This window comes from Papio anubis, chromosome 3 (assembly GCF_008728515.1).
Source record: "Papio anubis isolate 15944 chromosome 3, Panubis1.0, whole genome shotgun sequence".
Lineage (NCBI taxonomy): Eukaryota > Metazoa > Chordata > Mammalia > Primates > Cercopithecidae > Papio > Papio anubis.
Window position 1 is genome coordinate 169,624,062 of NC_044978.1, and position 19,941 is coordinate 169,644,002.

Below are 19,941 nucleotides of genomic sequence, written 5' to 3' on the forward strand. Positions count from 1 at the left end.
TCATTAAGGAATTGCACTGTGGTGCACATGAGCCCCTGGGATCACTCTTCTACTTCAGTGCAATTCTTAAAAACAGCAAAGACTTCTTTTTTCAAATGGGTGAAGTTTATAGGAGAATAAATTGACTCAGTGTAAGATTAAACTTTCTGATATAACACTTGAACAATGGGACATGATGCTTTGAAAAGCAGAGACTATTCAAAAAGAATGCAATGACCACTTTCCAGAGATGTTAAAGAAGGAATTCAGGAGTAGGTGGGATTTTGGATGAAATACTTTTAGGTTTCTTCCAACTCTGAGCTGCTATGAATGTGTCATTCTAAAATTCTACCTTTGCTTTTGCATTTCTGTATTTAGTATTTTGTCAGATCTCTCTGGATCTTACTCAGGGAGACAGAACTAACTAAAAATTTCACTCTTGATGGGATGGTCTGCTGAATTACAGGCAGGTTATCTCTCCAGGCTCTTCCAAGCTAGTATAGCTAGAATAAGAATCTGGATTCCAGACAAAGGAGAATATAACAGAACATCTTAGACTGGGCTTGCCAGAAGCAAGGCCTGAGATAAGGAAGCATTCCTAGGAGACAGTGGTAAGAGAGGCAGGAAGCAGGACAGGAAATGGGCAGAAGTCAAGCCAGAGTCCCAGACTCAATCTGATCCCACAGGGACCTCTGGAGTGTAAACTACATTTCAGAGTTTACCCCAACTTAAGGCGAGGATATTGGGCTTCCATATTCCCATATCAGTCAGTCATTGACTAAGATATTAACACATAGGCTTTCTGTGCTCATGGGGAAGAAGGCTTCAGTAACATAAGAGAAGACCCAACAAAAAGAGCTACAGAAGCAAAAACACACAACATTCTGGGGAAGGACTCACGGTAAAGTGGTAAAGTTAAAAAGGATCCAAGATTACCTGAGCAGAATGCTAACAGTGTCCCCCTCAAAAGTCATAGCAAATAATACACAAAGCAACTTCACATCCAAGTCCTAAGACCATAAAAATGGTTAGAAACAAATGTATCAAAAGCAAGTTCAGATACTGAGTGCAAAATAGGTGCAAGTAGTTCCTTCAGGGTTGCAGAAGTTAATTTTGTGAGAGTGATGGAAGTTTAAATTGATGCAGTGTATTAGCCAGGATTCTGCAGAAAAACAGAACCAGTAAGGTATATACATATTTTTTATATATATATATATATACACACACACACACACAGATATAATACACATATTACATATGAGTATGTATTATGTAATATGTACATACATATATACATATGTATATTAGACATGTAATATATATCTTTTAATGTATTGTATATGTGGAGAGAGAGAAAGAGATTTATTTTAAGGACTTGGCTCATGTGATTGTGGGGGCTGGCAAATCCCAAATTTGTAGAGGAAGCTGGCAGCTGAAAACACAGGAAGGAATTGATGTTGCAGTCTTGAGGCAGAATTTCTTCTCTGGAAAACTTTAGTTTTTGCTCTTAAAGCCTTCAACTGATTGGATTAGACTCAGCTACATTATCTTTACTTAAGATCAATGATTGTAGATGTTAACCACATCTACCATGTACCTTCAAGGCAAGCATCTAGATTAGTGTGAAGATGACACAGAATATTAACCATCAAATAGAATATTCTGCATATCACTGAGGGTCTTTCTAAAAGTAAAATAAATTTTGTGGATCTGAGCAATACATGCTAGAGTCAGGGAATGTCTTTCAGCCAAGTTTTCTGGTTCCCAACTACTCATATTCTTGTGTAGACCCAGGATCCTAACTTACTCATCTGCTACACTTGGGTTACGAATCTCATCACAAAGCTTGGCTTCAAGCATGACATTTAATAAATGAACCACCTGATGTTATGTTTAAGTTATGGAGTAAAGAACAAATTTATTAATGAGAACCCTGTTTAGAGTTCTTTTGGAATGAATAATCATCTCTTGACTCCAGGAAGACCTTGTGCCCATCTGTAAATTGTCATGATGTGAAAACATTGACTGAGAGGGAAGCTGCTGGGGAATAGAACCTGCAAATCACGGGGACTTGTGAGCATTGTCTTCTTTTCCTTACTGCCTGTCAGACATTGCTATGATGAATAACACACAAGTGATGGCTATAGTTGACAATAGAAAGTAAGCTCTGACTTTAGGTTGATGGCTCTCCATTTTTTCCACCCAACACGGTTGAAGGATATAACTTCCTCCCATTAGCAACAGAGACCCTTTACAGAAGTAATGAAGGAAATATCACCCACTGAATCTTGGTGTAGAGGGAAAAAGGGAGTTACACAGCACAGTTCTGCTCTGTCTCTTCAGTGTATACTTCTATTGAGAATCATCCTTCCCAATAAGAAAATTGTGCTTTGCAATTTCCATATATGTGTTTTGAGTAGAATTGAATCTGGTAGAACTTCTATTTAAGATTGGACAGGTAGGCAAGATAAGCTTTAAGATTCCTTTCGTTGACTCAGTTACACAAGCCCTGTGATGTAAATTACAAACGGTATTCTCATTAGTGAATTTGTTCTTAGAAATCTAGAGTCAAATAGCAGCTTCTATAAGACTCTATATGGTTTATCAATGGCCACAATAATGCTGCATGACAACCAGATATTCTCTGTGGCAAATAACAGTAAACAAATTTCTGGTTTTTGAGTTTTCAGAGTTCAGCTGATCTGAACTGGGCTTAGCTGATTTTGGCTGGGTTTGCTCTCATGTCTACAGACAGTTGCAGGTCAACTAGATGCCTCTGCTGATCTTGGCTGGGCTCACTCTGAGTTCCAGAGTTGGATGGCTGTTGGCTCGTCTTGGTTGGCCCCATCTGAGATAAGTGAGGCAACTCAGTTCTGCTCCATGTGTCTCCTCCTCTAGTGGGCTAGCTCAAGCATGTTCTCGTGGCAGTTGCCTAAGTTCAAGAAGATTTCCTAAGGCTTAAGCTCAAAACTGGGCCTGGTCACTTCTGCTGCTTTCTGTTGGCCTTAGCAAGTCACAATGCCAACCATATTCAATTTTGGGCAAAATAGACTTTATCTTTCTTTAATGAGAAGGACTGCAAAATTATGTGGCAAAGGGATTGATTTACATTGAGGGATGAGAAAAGGAGCCATTATTACAATCAGTCTACCATGGATTCTAAGTTATTAGCATGAAATCAAATTCTAGTAACCATATCTCACTGTCTACTCATATCAACTGGCTGTCATCCCTAGTAATATGTCAGAAATGAAATATCAGGAATGATTTTTCTTTGTCCTGAGAATCTGACATTTCAAGGGGTACTGTAACAGCTAGTGTTGGCCCAAACTCAGCTGACCCCCTGCAATATTGAGCATAAGACTGAAATACACAAAGGCCTCCCCTTCCTTCCCCTCCCCTCCCCTTCCTTCTCCTCTCCTCTCCTCTCCTCTTGTGTTCTTTGCTTCGAGGTCATAGGATGTCCCGCCTCAGTGTATTCTCTCATTACTTATATGTTATTAATATCGTATTATAATTACTAGGATAATCTCCACGCTTTGCAGTTGCCTGGTACTCCATAACTGCTCAATAAATATAGGCTATTATCATTATAGTACAGGTATTCAGAATAAGGTGTTGTATTTTGGAACAGATCCAGAGTTTCTTGGTTAGTAAACTATAAAAAATGGCCTCATTATAAGCCCACCTGACCCATTAAGAATGATCTCCCGGGACAATCTTCTAAAATGCCAGAATAGGTGGTCCACCGTAAGAGTAACCTATGAGGAACATGAGTCCAACATTCAGTCTTTTAACAGTGAGATCTATGCCATGCATTTGTTAATGTTCATTTTATTCATTGTAGCTCCATACACTTGTTGTACAATGTAATTTTCTCATGGAACTCCATTAAAGGTGGGAAGAGGGTACATTAAACAAAACAAGAACCCCTAATTTTTTTAGCCATCAGGCATTAATTTATCAATGCTCACATACATAATTAATGGTCTCACACAGCTTGTGACAGCTGGTTTGTTGCAGCCAAAACCCAACCTTACTAAGTTAAGATTTGGAGGTGTGCCACAAGAGCCTAGTTAAACCTGTCATGAACTCCTCATTTGATATTTTAATAGGCTTTCCTGGCATGGAACCCAATTGCCTGGGCTTACTCCCGTCTCAGTCTAAAAGGTGTGAGTTCAGCTTCATCACTCTACATATCCTCATCTTGTCTCAAACACTTGGAGAACAGGGCTTTGAAAAGGTCAAATCAACATAGAAGAGAAGTTTATGCAAAAGCTCAAATAAAAACAAGACGAAAGTGCATACAGACAACATTTATTACTGGCAGCCCATAAAACAAACCCATGTTGCTAACTTGTCCAAATATCAACAAGTCCATTTCCCAAAACATACTAAGAATAAAGGATTTGAAATAACAGTTCAGGGTACAGTTGTTGTCATCTCACAGTCTGTAAGTTTGGCAGTATTGATCTACAAAAAAACTGTAGAGACTTCTAATATATTACACCTCTTCTCTATGTTGTATCCCATATCAATTATTTTGTCTGTTTCTTGCAAATATTCGTTTGCAAAGTTGTGATTTTGCAAGGGTGTGACCGATCCAAGGACACATGGTTGATGACAGGCAGAGCCAGACTTAGAAGTTGAGTGCCTAATTCCAAGGCAAGTCTTTGCCACACTATGCGGATGAGTAATTTAGCTTACATGAGGTATTTAGAATCTAATAGGTTCTTTATGTTCATGTTGATGGCAACTGGTACTTCAAACACATATCTACATAAGTATTATTCCTTTATTGCATACTGTCAGATGGGGGAAGTCAGGGTACAGATTCACCAGTGACTTCTCTCTGAGGTCAGCTGCTCTGTGGGCTCCTTTTGGATAAGGAAACAAGCCAGGCAGAGGTAGTCTTTCAAATTCCTCCAAGTGCCTCATCCAGTACTTCTTATTTGCCAGCAACTATATGAGGCACTTTTTGTAGGGGACCCTACTTCCATCTTCGCAGCAACACTTGGAGGTAATTATTGGTACCCTAATATTACATATTTTGAAATTGAGACTCAGAGATGTGAAGTAACTTGTTCAGGGACACATAGCTAATAATTAGCTGTTCTAGCACTGAACTCAGTTCTGTCTGACCCTGAAGCCCATGCTGTTTTGATTTTGTTCATTTTCTACTAATTTCTTATGTGGCTAAGATGCACATCATGATCTTGCCTATTTATTAAGAAAAGACACCTAGAACCAACATCAGAGAGTGAGTCTCTTTTATCAGAAACAAATTTCCTGGCAATTTTGGAATTAGCCAGAAAGGGTTCAGGTTGCCTGAGTGGGACTGGAAATTTGGTTTGTTGTCGGGACTATAGGTGGGGAGTGAGGGAGGTAGGGAGGAAGGGGAGCTTAATGAAGAGGGTACTGGGAAGCCTCATCACCCTTCTATGAAGAATTATGATCTAGCTCTTAGCTTCCAGGGAACAGAGGTTCTAAATGGCCATGCTTTCAGTTTCCAAACTCAGGAAGTGTGGACAAAGTGAGACCAGAGTTAACGATTTCACACCTGTAGCAATCAGTTCCCCACCCATCCCTTGCCCTCAAATCATCTCAGGTTGTCAATACCTGATAGCAAGTTCCATTCTTTTACCCATATCTAGGCACTCTGAGCCAGGGCTACTTCAAATATATATCACTCATGACTTAGCAAATCCTATACTGAAGGCATGTTGGAACTGCCTATGGTGGTATAAATGCTCTGAGATTGTAGCAGAGACTATGGGTACCTGGATAGGTTTGGTATAATCAGTTTATTCAGAGCAGAAAATCAAGTAGAAGCCAAGGAACTAGAGCTCCACCCTTGGAACTTTGGGGAAGAGGATCCTGGTTGGCAAGAGAGAGCTAGACAGTCTGTGGGGAGCACAGTTAACTGGATGGCATCTTGGCCAAGTCTCTGTTCTCAGTGGGACCTTAAATTTGGGCCAGGCATCAGCCTTTGTGTAAATTAGGAAAAAGGAACTTTTCTGGATGAATAATAGTGAAATGTGGTCCTTCCTCTCCTCTAGGTAAATGTCAGCCTAAGTCATGTCTCACATGCAGTGGGGGGATTTTGGCCCTGACTCACTCCCTAAGACGGGCATATTTTGTCAGTGAATAAACTGTCACTGTATGTGGTAACTGTGCCTGGATAGGAATAGGGAATGGAATCAGAATCCTTTTATATTATCAGATAATAATATAATAATGGTAGTAGGCTGGGCACGGTGGCTCACGTCTGTAATCCCAGCACTTTGGGAGGCCAAGGTGGGCAGATTGCCTGAGTTCAGGAGTTTGAGACCAGCCTGGGCAACACAGTGAAACCCCATCTCTACTAAAAACACAAAAAATTAGCTGGGCATGGCAGCACCTGCCTGTAGTCCCAGCTACTCAGGAGGCTAAGGCAGAAGAATTGCTTGAACCTGGGAGGTGGAGGTTGTAGTGAGCCGAGATTGTGCCACTGCATTCCAGCCTGGGCGACAGATCGAGACTCCGTTTCAAATAATAATAATAGTAATAATAATGATAATAATATGGTAGTAAAGTTTAAGTCTTTATAAGGATCAAAGAGAGAATCTAATCTGATCTAACCTAAAATATAGTATAATAACGCCTGGTACGTAACAAGTGCTGGACCAAAGTTTGTTAGATAAATAAATCCCAAAGTGGGTAAGTTTTGCAGCTTCCTTCTGAATAGTGGTTATAGAACCATAAAAATAGTTTTCCATTTTCATGTTCATTACTACTGAGGGTTCACTCTTTAGAGTACAAAGGTTTTCTATATAACTCAAAAGTTCTTCCACTGCTGTTAAGTTTTTTTCATCATTTCTTGGTCCATCATCTAATCACTTTTCCTTTTCCTACTGACCTTACAATTTTATAAATCCATGACCGTTTAGACTTCAGATACCCATGTGCAACATCATCTAATGAAAGTCTCTCTTTAAGATTTCTTTATCGGGAGATAAGGAGACAAGGAAAAAGTGTCTTATGGTGTGATGTTGATGAACAAATGCTCATCTTTTCAAATGCTTTACACCTAAATATCTGAGTACTGTTGTCACATGCCATTAGCAATGACCATCCTTTTCATTGTGTCATCAGCCTCCTAAGTGATCCTGGTTCCACTTCATGCAGTGATTTGCACGTGCTCCATGCTGTCTTCCTCTGCATCCAGTAAGCTCATCAGACCCCTTCCCTATACTACATCTTCTGTGGTTCTTAACCAAACTATTGCAATAGCCTCCTAACAGATCTTTTGCCACCAAATCATATGTCTCTAATTTATCTTCCAAACTGCCAGAAGGAATTTCTTAAATTAAAATATTATCATAAAATTATGGAATGTCTCTCATGGCCTTAGGGGGATCAAGACACTCTTTACTTAATAAGGTACTTGAAGTTCCTCCCTGTTTGGCCCTGTCTAACTTCACAACCACATCACTAGCTGCTTCCCCCAACAGTCCACACCAAGCCTGATGAACATTATACAGTTCTTTTCACTGTTTCAAGCCTCCGTGTCTTGCCTATTAAAAAAAAATTCGTCGAGCATGTCCATCCTTCTCCTGCCCAAATAGTAATCTATTCATCCTTCAAGAAAAGATGCAAGTGTTTCTGCTGGTTGATGATTTTTTTTTCAGCCCTTCTACTGCACCTAATCCCATTCTTACTATCTCTGTTAAAGATGATGTTTATTCCCTCAGTTGCCATTATGTATGTATTTATTTCTTTACCCTATTATAATTGAGTTCATGGTGAGCAAAGGGGTGTGGAATATTTTCTTATTTATCCCTCCAGATCAACTCTCCACACTTTTCAACCCTGATCTGTGTCCAGGACTGTGTATAGACTATATCCGTAAGCTCTTTTGCTCCAGGCTTCCTGGAGATTTCAGTCAATGGGAGACACTGGGCAGAAATCTGAAGGAGAAAAGAAGTTCAGGTTGGAGTGTTTTTACCAGAGCTCTCAATCCCCCATTCCTAACTGGATTGTGCATTGGCTGTATTTGTGTTTCCCTACCAGAGGCCACAGCCTCCACGCAGTAGTTGGGCCTACTGTCTCTGAGATCCAGGAATCACTGACTCCACTCATGTTCAGGGCTAGGGTTGCTAACAGCGCCCCATTATTGCTGGCACCAGGATAAAGCACTATCCTGTGCTATTGTTTGCACTTTTGAAAATGGTCGTTTCATCAAAGTCTTTTGAATTAGGAAGAATATATAGGCCATCTGTTTCCTGCCAGGCACCTGATAGATACATGGACCATGCCACTTTTATCTTGGTATATCTTAAGTGGTATCACAAATCCTGAACACCTGGCAACTGCACTGCACAGTGGTTAAGAGCTTAGGCTTTGGAGTCAGACAAAATTGGTTCTTATCCCAGCTCCACTATTGTGCAATCATGGGTCAGTTACTCTAAGTTTCTGTTTCCTCAAGATACAAGCGAAATAATAATAATAATAATAATAATAATGCTTATTCACAGATTTCTGAGGATTAAATGGGAACATGAAGACAGATTATTTATCACTGGGCTGGATGTAGTAAAGAATTTGACCTTGCCCAAAAGGAGCTCTGCACCTTCTCCAAAACTCCTGGGAGGTAACCTCTAAACTCTTAAAATTTCTGGTGTGATACGAATGTCTTTGAAATTCATAGTTGCCCTTGGATCACACTTGATAATTCACTATGCTAGAAAATGACTTGTGGTAGGCCCCTCACACCACAGAATATCAGCCTGACCTCCATGGAGGGGGTGACTGGAGCCTGAGTTCAACCACATGGGTAATCTACTAACCATGCCCAAGTAGTACAGTGCCAATAAAAGCTCTAGACCCCATGACTCAGGTGAACTTTCCAGGTTACAGTAAGATGTGTGTATTGTCACACATCAATGCTGGGAGGATAATGCATCCTGAGCACAGGAGGAATTTCACATTCAGAACGCTCCCAGATTCTGTCCCATGTATCTCTTCCCTTGTCTGATTTTAATGTATCCTTTCCTTGTAATAAACTATAACAGAACACAATAGCTTTCAGTGAGTTCAAGGAGTTCTTCCAGCAAACTCTCCAACCTGAGGGTAATTTGGGGATATCCCCAAACTTGCAATTGGTGTTAGACGCCTTGAGCAGACCTGGCAGTCTGAGGACTATGTCCGCAAATCTTATACATTGGCTGACTCTGGGGAGCATGGTATGTGGTGATCGCCCATAAATTTTCCTACTGAATGTTGATATAAGAAGAAAATAGAAGAATGATAGTGGACAGTCAGCACACATACCCACTTTCACAGTCTGGGGATCCCTGGTTGTGTCTGTGGGTCCCCTATACCATAAATCTGCTTTCAAGTTTTAGTGACTTTTTTTTTTTTTTTTTTTTTTTTGAGACGGAGTCTCGCGCTGTGTCACCCAGGCTGGAGTGCAGTGGCGCGATCTCGGCTCACTGCAAGCTCCGCCTCCCAGGTTCAGGCCATTCTCCTGCCTCAGCCTCCGAGTAGCTGGGACTACAGGCGCCCGCCACCACGCCCGGCTAGTTTTTTGTATTTTTAGTAGAGACGGGGTTTCACCATGTTAGCCAGGATGGTCTCGATCTCCTGACCTCGTGATCCGCCCGCCTCGGCCTCCCAAAGTGCTGGGATTACAGGCTTGAGCCACCGCGCCCGGCCCTCAAGTTTTAGTGACTTTATCAACATTTCCTTTTGAGCCAGACTATCATATTTGATTTGGGTCCAAGTGGCACTGTTTTGGTTACAAGCTTAGAAAGCTGAAATGCAGTAAAAATAAAAAAGGTTAAAACTTCCAAATTGCAAGTTAAGAGAGATTTTTTTATTCCAGAATGTTTATTTTAAACATTGTTTTAATAGAAATCAGTTGAATCCCACATACCAACAAGATGATCCTCTGAGACAGATTGACTCCACCATGTCAGAATGATTTTGGCAGGCTACGGAGTTCTTAATTCTTACTGTGTGAGAGGCCGTGTCTCAGTTACACCTCCACTGCAGAAATTCTCATTCTGGGGCCACAAAGGGTGGCCAAGTATCCTGGCTTGCCTGGGACTGAAGAAGTTTCCAGGATATGGGACTTTTAGTTTTATCTTTTTTTTTCTTTTTTAATTTTTTTATTTCAATAGGTTTTTGGGGAACAGGTGGTGCTGGGTTACATGAATTACTTCTTTAGTCTTAATTTCTGAGATTTTGGTGCACCCATCACCCAAGCAGTATACACTGTACCTAATGTGCAGTCTCTTATCCCTCCCCAGTCCCTGCCCTTTCCTACAAATCCCCAAAGTCCAATGTGTCATTCTTATGCCTTTGCGTCCTTATAGCTTAGCTCCTACTTATCAGTGAGAACATAGGACATTTGATTTTCCATTCCTGAGTTACTTCACTTAGCATAATGGTCTCCAAGTCTATCCAGGTTGCTGTGAATGCCATTATTGCATTCCTTTTTATGGCTGAATAATATTCCATGATACACACACACACACACACACACTCCACATTTTCTTTATCCACTTGTTGATTGATGGGAATTTGGGCTTGTTCCATGTTTTTGCAATTGCAAATTGTGCTACTATAAACATGCATGTGTAAGTTCTTTTTTTTTTTTTTATAATGACTTATTTTCCTCTGAGTAGATACCCAGTAGTGGGACTGCTGGATCAAATGGTAGTTCTACTTTTAGTTCTTTAAGGAATCTCTACACTGTTTTCCATGGTGGTTGCACTATTTTACATTCCCACTAACAGTGTAAAAGTGTTCCCTTTTCACTGCATCCACACCAACATCTATTATTTTTTGATTTTTTAATTATGGCCATTCTTGCAGGAGTGAGATGATATCGCATTGTGGTTTTGATTTGTATTTCTATGATACTTAGTGATATTGAGCATTTTTCCATAAGCCTGTTGGCCATTTGTATATCTTCTTCTGAGAATTGTCTACTCTTGTCCTTTGCTCACTTTTGATGGGATTGTTTGATTTTTTCTTGCTGATTTGTTTGAGTTCTTTGTAGATTCTGGATATTAGTCCTTTGTTGGATGTATGGATTATGAGGATTTTTTCCCACTCTGTGGGTTGTCTGTTAACTCTGCTGCTTATTTCTCTTGCTGTGTAGAAGCTTTTTTGTTTAAGTCCCATCTATTTATCTTTGTTTTCATTGCATTTGCTTTTGTGATTTTGGTCATGAAGTTTTTGCTTAGGCCAATGTATAGGAGAGTTTTTCTGATGTTATCTTCCAGAATCTTTATGGTTTCAGGCCTTAGATTTAAGTCTTTAATCCATCTTGAGTTGATTTCTTTATAAGGTAGGAGACTTTTAGTTTTAAAACTGTTACTTAAGGCTTTCCTGGGATGCAGGACTTTCCATGCTAAAACTGGGGAAGTTTCAGGCAAACTGTGATGAATTGGTTAGCCTAGGACCATGGGATCTCCACCCTCTGACCCCAGTAATTTAGTGTAGGCAGTGCTCCTAAGAGTAGCCAATTTCTGGACTGAGAGTTGCCTTTGAGATGGTTTGGTTTGAAAACTGCATCTGACTGGGAAAACCAGGTCTAATGAGGCCAATTACATCTTCTCTCTGAGGGAATTAGAACTTAATTTTGAGAGAGTTGGCCAACTGCTGGCAAGATGAAAGATGACAAAAGACACACAGAGAGAAGACACCAAGAGGTAAACCAAGTCACAATAATGGAGATCCAGGGGGTGATCCATGAACTCCTCTGATGGCGAGACATGGTGGAGCCAAAACATCTTTGGATTCTGAAAGGCCTGTTTGTTCCTGTGTCCACGAAGTTCATTGTCTTTTCATGGTGCCGGGCTAAACAGTTGTGATTCCTGCTTTTTTATCTCCCCGTGCTCCCTTTTCATAAGCCTTTCATTTCTCAAGTTAAACTGAACAAACTCTGTTCTAAAACAAAAGGCTAAGTAGAACATCTACGTTGGACATTATGATGATTTGGGATGGGGGATAAAAGAGTAATTAGAGAAAATAATAGAGAAAGTAAATTTAAAGTTGACACCACATAAGGCATTCTGTCTTTGAGTGAGTTTCTTTGGTTTTTATTTTGGGGAAGACATAGATGTATATACTTATGGAGGACATGAGATTTTTTGATACAGACATGCAATATATAATAATCACATCAGGGTAAGTGGAGCATTGAGTGAGTTTTTCTGGCTTAATAAGAAGAACAAGAGTATAAGAATGTATTTAGTGCCTACTATGTGTTGGGCACTTCACATAGTTTATTGCATTTCATTTAGTCTTCTTAACAAGATTATGAGGTACATTGATTGTCTCATCCATATGAAAAAGCTTCATAGAGGTTGAACAACTTGACCTTGGCTCTCCATAAGAGGAATTTCAATTCCAGTTGGTATCATTGCAAAGACATTCAATGCTGATGCTTCTTATTGCATATGGGAATTAATTGAGTGACTCTGGACACCGACAGGGGTCTGTGGCAATGGTTGAAATATCCTTTTGGAACTTGGGACACATATAGTGGATAGCAGAGTCCACGGTCCATCTGCTCACTGCCAGAACATTTTGCTTTCAGCCTTCTCTGTCTCTTTCCATACATTACTGACCCTGTGCCCACTTGTCATGTGGTTACTTTCTTTAAATGTTCAGGATACTTTCACAAATGGAGCTGATATGGTTTGACTGTGTCCCCCCCCCCCCAGATTTCATCTTGAATTGTAATCCCCACAATCCCCGCATGTCATGGGAGGGACCCAGTGGGAGGTGATTGGGTAATGGGGGCAGTTTCCTCTATGCTGTTCTCGTGATTGTGAATGAGTTCTCATGAGATCTGATGGTTTTATAAGGCCGTTTTCCCTTCTCTTGCTAGCTCTCTCTTTCCTGCCACCATGTGAAGAAGGACCTTGCTTCCCCTTCACCTTCCACCATGGCTGTAAGCTTCCTGAGGCATCCCCACCCATGTGGAGCCATGTGGAGTCCATCAAACCTCTTTTCTTTTTAAATTACCCAGTCTTGGACAGTTCTTTGTAGCAGAATGAAAACAAACTAATACAAGAGTAATAGTTGACTGACTAAGAAGTGTAGACTCAGAAAATGAAACAACTTGCCCAAAGCCACACGGTGAGATTCTGCCAGATTCATGGCAAGAATACCAGGAAATGAAGGGGAAGGTAGAAGGAGGTTCCCAGAAGAGCAAAGGGCTTAACAGGCACACAGACTTGGAATAGAATAGGAACATCTAAGCCCGGTTGCCCATTAGCTGGCCGTGTGACTCACAGGCTGTTCGCTGTCCTTCTTTAGGCCCCTGTTGCCCCTTTCACCCGTATGGAACTTGTTTCAGTAACAGGCACAAAATGGAGTCATTCACTATGCGCCTTGACACTCACTGCGGTCTGAAGGTCTCCTTCCCTCTCTCTACTCCTTCACACCATCCTGTATCTGGCTTTATCAGACTCATCATTCAAGTGTAACTCAGAAGCTGCCTCCTCCATGTCCCCTCGTTCCCAAATCTGGGTAAAATTTCCCTCTTAGATGCTTCTCTAGCATCCTGCACCTCCCCCATCTCATTTATTGTAATACCCTATTAGTTCCTGTTTCCTTTACCAGGCAGCCAACAAAGATGGCGTTTGTCCTTTATGCCACGGCTGCTTCAGCATGCCTGGTACATAGTAGTCATGGAACAGGTAATTGTGGAATACATTAATTAATAAAGAGCCATGGAGCCACAAACAGTAACCAATCCCAAGAAGCTTAGGAGCCAACCAAACGAAGGAACAACAACAGTAGTGCCTGCTTACCGAGTGGCCAGTGGGCACCAGGCATTCCTTTCCATCGTGTTATTTAAATCCCTAATGGTTCTGCAGGGTAGGCATTCTCCTTCCCATGTGGAAGGCTGAAGGTCAGAGATGTTATATGAACTGTCCAGCTCATGCACTATCAGAGGCTGAGATTCAAAGACTTGCTTCTTTGATTGCAAAGTCATGCTTGGAATCCAGAAATCCAATAGGGAATCAGAGCAGGAGAGAAGTGAGAGGCTCCACACCCTCCCGCGCTGGGGAGCAGAGCAGTGCATGGCTCACGTGGGGCTGAAGCAAGTGGCCTGCCTGGTTTCCAGGCCCAACCCTGGGGCAGCTGCTGGAGATAGGACTGCCTGCCCTTAGTGAGGCTCCTTCGGGCTGCCCTGGAAGGCAGATTCCCCAAAGCTTGATTTTGTTTGTCAGCATTTCCTGTTCTGCCCACGCAACATTTCTTTAGAATCTGGAGTAAAACCAGCGCTGTTTTTCACAATCAAGTTTCTCCCATTACCCAGGAATAGCCAAACTGACTGGGCTTATTTCATCTGCTATTTTTCAGAGAGCTTTTGTGCTCCCCCTTGGTGGGCCTCTTCCCCTTCCCTCAGTAAGGTTGAATTCCCTGATGGTAATCCTAATTATAAGCATATGTTGTTGCTCTCAGCTACCACTGGACTTGCAAGCTTTCGTTTTAAAGGCAAAAAATAGAAAGTCGTCTTTGGAATACATTTTCTGTCAAGGGGCAGTTTCTGTGGACAGAAAAGTGATTGTCAAATGCATTCTGGGAGCAGATTTGCATACTAAGCACGAGTTCGAACCAGGTAGCCATGTCAGGCAATTACCGCATCAGCAGAACAACATTTTATAGCTTAATGTGATGGTCACAGGATCTGAATCTCAGAGACTTGTTGGCTTACAGAATGTTAGTGGGGAACTGAAAACTCCAAAAGGCATCCCAATGATCTTTACAAATCAGTTTGGGAATTAGTTCAACAATCAGACATTTTTGTAAGCAATGTTGATTTATTTAGCTGATTGTAGTCCCTTTCTTCAGACTCCTCTCCTCTGCAACAGAGCAGCATGCATTCAAGGGCAAGCTGTCCATGTCTTGGCTGGGTTTACTCCAGGCATCTGTGTAGCGATGGGGCAGAGGGTGTGGGTGGAGGCATGCGATGACATCTTGGCCCTGTTTACTAAGTGGGTTGGATTTTGGTCAATCTGGCACCCTGTTCACCCCTTCCACCCTGTCCCTTCTAAGGTCTCTACCATGTTACAGAGGAGAAGTGGGGACTACATATCCCCAAATCTCCTTCTCCAAATTTGCCTGCCAGGGAGACATACTTGCACAAGATTTGGAAGGTTGAAGAGCAGGAGAAGCTGTGATTCTCTGGAGGCAGCTGTGGCAGGGATGTGCACAGAGGTGAAATTCACAGAGGCCTCCTGACAACTGCTTGAGGACGACCTGATTCAGTGCTTCAGGCTGACTACTTCAGCGGTAGCTTCTCTGGCGTCCACTTTCCAACTCTTCCCTCAGTTATACAGCCCTCCAATTCCAGTAGTGAAATGCATAGACTGGCTTCCAGTCACTGAAGGAACCTGGTTAATGCAGGACATTTTTCAGAAAAGCGTAACACTTCACAGAGCAGCAACTCACCAGCCATTTCCCTCAGTTATTTCTTATAGAATCACAGTTTGTTGAAGCTGGAGGAGATCTCTGAGATCATGTAGGCTGATAGTTATTTTGCTGAGAATATTTTTACATGTTTTTCAAGTAAACTATCACAATCATTTTTAAAAGAAAAGGCACTTGACATCCTGCTTCAACAAAGCAGACTATAACATCGGTATAAAGGATATTATTTTAAAGTGAACACATTTAGCTGTATGCAAAGTTTGCTACAACTTGCTTCCCCTCCCCCGCCCCATTCTATGGCATGCAGATCTAAGCTGCAGTCTTCATTTTACACATAAGGAAACTGAAGCCCAGATAAAGTGGGTAACTGTCACAGAGTTTATTCTGGGCAGAGCTAAGACCAGAACCCAGTTCTTCCTGTCTGTAGCCTAAGGTTTCTCAACCATGGTACTATTGACATTGGGGGCTGGATAAATCTTTGCTGTAGAGGATAGGGGAGTTATCTTGTGCATTGTACAGTGTTTGGCCGTGTCCTTGGCCTCGACTTACTAGATGCCAGTAGCTCTCTCCAGTTGTGGCAACCAAAAGTGTCTCCCAGCATCACCAAAGGCTTGTCTCCTGGTTGAGAACCACTGCTCTGGTCTAAAGGAACTTCTAGGCTAAGCTACTTGTGAATGCATTTTCACTTTTATCACCAATGACACAATTGTAAAAGAAGCAACTTTTTAAAATATCAATGATCTTTTAACTGAAGATAAACAAGGAGGAGATTCTTGGGGCTTATGACAAAGGAAAAGGCATGTAGAGTAGGGGAAATATATGCCCGGGAGTTCTTCTGGGTGCAAGCCGGGGACACAAATTCATAGCATACCAGTAGATTGATTAATTAACTTCATTATAATAGCTCCTCTTTATTGAATGTGCTGAGCTAGACACTTTGCAAGTATGATCTCATTTTTTTCCTGCTCAAAAAACCTGCAAGGTAGGTATTTTTAATCCCGATTTTGTAGAGGTAGAAACTGAGGCTCGGAGACTTGAAAGCTATCTACCTGGAAAGTGGAAAGTGAACCAGATCTGCCCAACTGTTTCCACACTGCTGGTTCTCCAGGTGAACCAAGTGTCTTAAGTTTCAGCGGCAGAGGAGGCACTAGCATCAACATTGCCCTAGCATCCTGCCCCAGGTAACCAGGCATGGTCGGGTCTGCAGGCTGCTGCTTATGCATGAGATTCAAGGAAAGCTGGTAGGGCTTAGGGGCCCACTGGCACCACAGTTTTTAGATCATCGAAGAGACTTGGGGTTCCAGATGGCTTTCCAGTCTTTTCCACTTGTCTCTCATAGACGCCTTTCTCTGGTGGATAGTCTTCCTGTGGCGCTCTGGAAACTCTCATAATTTTCTGATTTTATTCATTCTGTTCCTCCCACTTGAATGCCCGTCTTTTCAGCTACCCTACCAGGTAGATGAATCTTGTTTTGCAGGATTCAATTCATGTTCTACCTTTTCTATAAGATCCCCCCGGCCCAGATCAGACTTTTTTGCAAAATCCTTTAATACCATACTGCTCATATGGCTGTAAGTAATATCCCACTTATTGTTGCCGATCTTTTCATAAAAGTGCACATTTATTATACCTCCACTACTGGATATATATCCCTGGAAACAAGAACCTAGGATGTTTGGTTCTCATCTTGATCCTGTACTTACTAGCTGTGTGATCTTGACGATGTCATCTAACCTTCCTGAGGTCCAGCTTCCTTATGAATTAAAAGGACAAGGATATTTCCCCTGTCTGTTTCTGTAAGGATCAATTAAGAGGGCAGGTCAAAGTCCTTTACAAATTGCAAAACTCACCATAAATGTTTCTATTATGATAATCATTATAATAAAGGTGTTTCCATACCCTCTGTATATAATATATTGGCAATAAATATTTGCAGATTTATTGATTGAGAGTCTTCACTGGCAAATGTGCTATGGGAAGGCAGGGTTAGATCAGGACTACTGAGGTCAGACAGTGCCTTTAGGCTCCCTGCACTGGGGTTGATGCTGGCTGCTGAGAAGTCAGGGTGTTTATGTGCAGAAGACAGCATGGGGTGTTTATGGTAGGCAGGATTCTGAGCTGACACCCAGTGAGTCACCCCCTTATATAATTTCCTCTCCTTGAGTAGGAGTGAAATCTGTGACTTGCTTCCAGCCAATGGCAAAACTGATGAGATTTCAGTCTTGTGCATTGCATCACATAAGACTGCAGCAAGGGATTCTCCTCCTGGCTTTGGAGAGGCAAACTGCCATGTTGTCAGAGGGCCTGTGGGAGGGCATCAGGCAGCGAACTGCAGGGGCCCGCTGCACCACTCCATATTTGCAAATCATCTTTCTGGGCCCATATGGAAGGACCTATCTCAGCATTTGTGTGCCGCTCAGGTACAGGAAGCACCCTGTCCCCACTCACTACCCAACATAGCTATAGGAAAAGTCAAGCATTGAAAACTTGGTGTCTTGCTGCCTTCCTTTCTCCAGCCTTCTTTTCTCGTCTACACCTGAGATAGGGGACCCCAAGAACTCTATTCTCTTCCTCTTTCTCTTTGACAGTCACTTCCCATCTCCAGAGCAAGGTGGGTCTCAACCCCATAGCTGTGGAGGAAATGGCTCCATGGCCTTATTTCACAGAGAAAGAAACTGAGGCTCGGAGTAGCAAAGTGACTTGCCTGTGGTCATACACGGTGAGTAGGCAGCCAAGTGGAAACTCAGACGTCCAGTCCAGCCTCATCCTGCCAAGACTCCACCCATGGCCAACCCACACAGTATGGTGGGGACTGGTGGCTGGCGGCCATCCAGCTATGCTCATTTGCAGTGTTCCATGTTTGCACATATAGAATCATACTATAAATATTGTTATTCCCTAGTTTAAATTAGAGTTGGTGATGGGTCTTGATTCAGTGTTGAGAGAGGGCTGGGGGAAATACAGAATGATGCTCAAAGACATTTTTTGTTGGTTTCAGTACTTAAAAGCAGATGGTGAAAAACAGCTCTAAAGCTGTTTAAAATGTGTGTCTGGTCAAAGTGCTTCCTAAAGTCCCAGTGCACAGCCGCAGAGAGAAGACAGAGGGAAGCAAGAGGAGGTTAGACAATCCTGGGAGCATCACAGAGGCCCATTTTTCTGGGCATGAGGGGAGAGGTTGAGGGTGTCAGCAATAGTGCTTTCATTTTGGTTTGCTTGGTCCTAGTAGATTGCAGCTGTGAACAGGCAGACAAAAAGCAAATGTAGGAAGAGCAGAATTTTTGCAAAAAGAAAAAAAAAAGCCAATTACTCCTGAGAACACTGGGAATGCCTAGGAAACATGGGAAGGCCTCTCATGAAGGACGCTGCTGACAGCAGCATGTGGCCTCCAGTCACCAGGGCAGCTTCAGCATTGCCAGTCAGATGTGTCAACAATTGGAATTCTTTCAGCATGTGGTTCATGTTCTTCCCCCATGGCCTGAACTGAATGCAGTCAAGCTAGGGATCTAGGTTTCGGGTTGAGCAAAGACAGTTAAAGGCAGCAGATTCATGCAGAAGAGGATCTTAATAAAGCAAGACTTTATTTCAGGGAGTGATGAGATGTCAGGACTGGAAGTGACGTCAGAAGCCATGGAGTTCAGGGTCAGGTAACATGTTGCACCTTCAGTGGCATATCTGGCAATTTCTGAGAGCGTGGTGTTAAAAGTGGGCTTGGGCTCACTAGGAAATAGACCTGTGATGGATTTGCAATGTCTGTCAAAGGGGGCAGGAGTAAGAAGTGATAGCATGTAGCACGTATATCATTTGCCCTGTCAGGTGGTTCCACCAACATATTTACAAATGAGTGAACTGTGACCTAAGAAGAGAAGTGGTATTTCCAAGAGCCATAGCCAAGGGACAGTGGCAGAGCAGGTCCTATATTCTGATCCATTTACTACTCTTATCCAAGGCTTATCCATTTATTTATCATTTAACAAATACTTATTGAGCATCTACTTTGTGCTCTCTTGACAGGTGTTCTTACATTTCAGCTCTTAGCCCTTAATGCAAATGTAGGCTTAGATCCTTATCTTTTGCAAAGGATCAATGTCATTGGGTAGGTCCTGAGACATGTTTGTTTTAATTTCCTGCACTGTGCCATTGAATGCTTGCCCTGTAGCAGGAACTGTTTTCAACACTTTATGAATCTGAAATGGTATAACATAGTGGTCAAGACCATAGACTCTGGAGCTAGACAACTTGAGTCTCAATCTTTGCTTTGACTTACTAACCAAAAGCAAGTTATTCAAGCTCCCTGTACTTGTGTTTTCTCATCTCTAAAATGAGGATAATAATAAGTACTATTTACCTCATAATGTTGTTTTACTGATTAAATTTAAAAGCCCTTAAAAGAATGTCTGGTGCTTCATAAATGTCAGTTATTATCATCTGAAATTTAATCTTCATAACAATCTTATAAGGTGAATATGATTGTTATCTCCATTTTATGGAACAAATTGTCTGGGTCTGGATCATGCCTCTGCT

At 41.9% G+C, this 19,941-nt stretch overlaps 1 long non-coding RNA gene across 1 annotated transcript in view; it reads left to right on the plus strand.

The window, feature by feature from the left end:
* LOC110743370 overlaps positions 1-19,941 on the plus strand; it is a 169,621-nt gene that overhangs the window by 9,526 nt on the left and 140,154 nt on the right. The window lies entirely within an intron of this gene.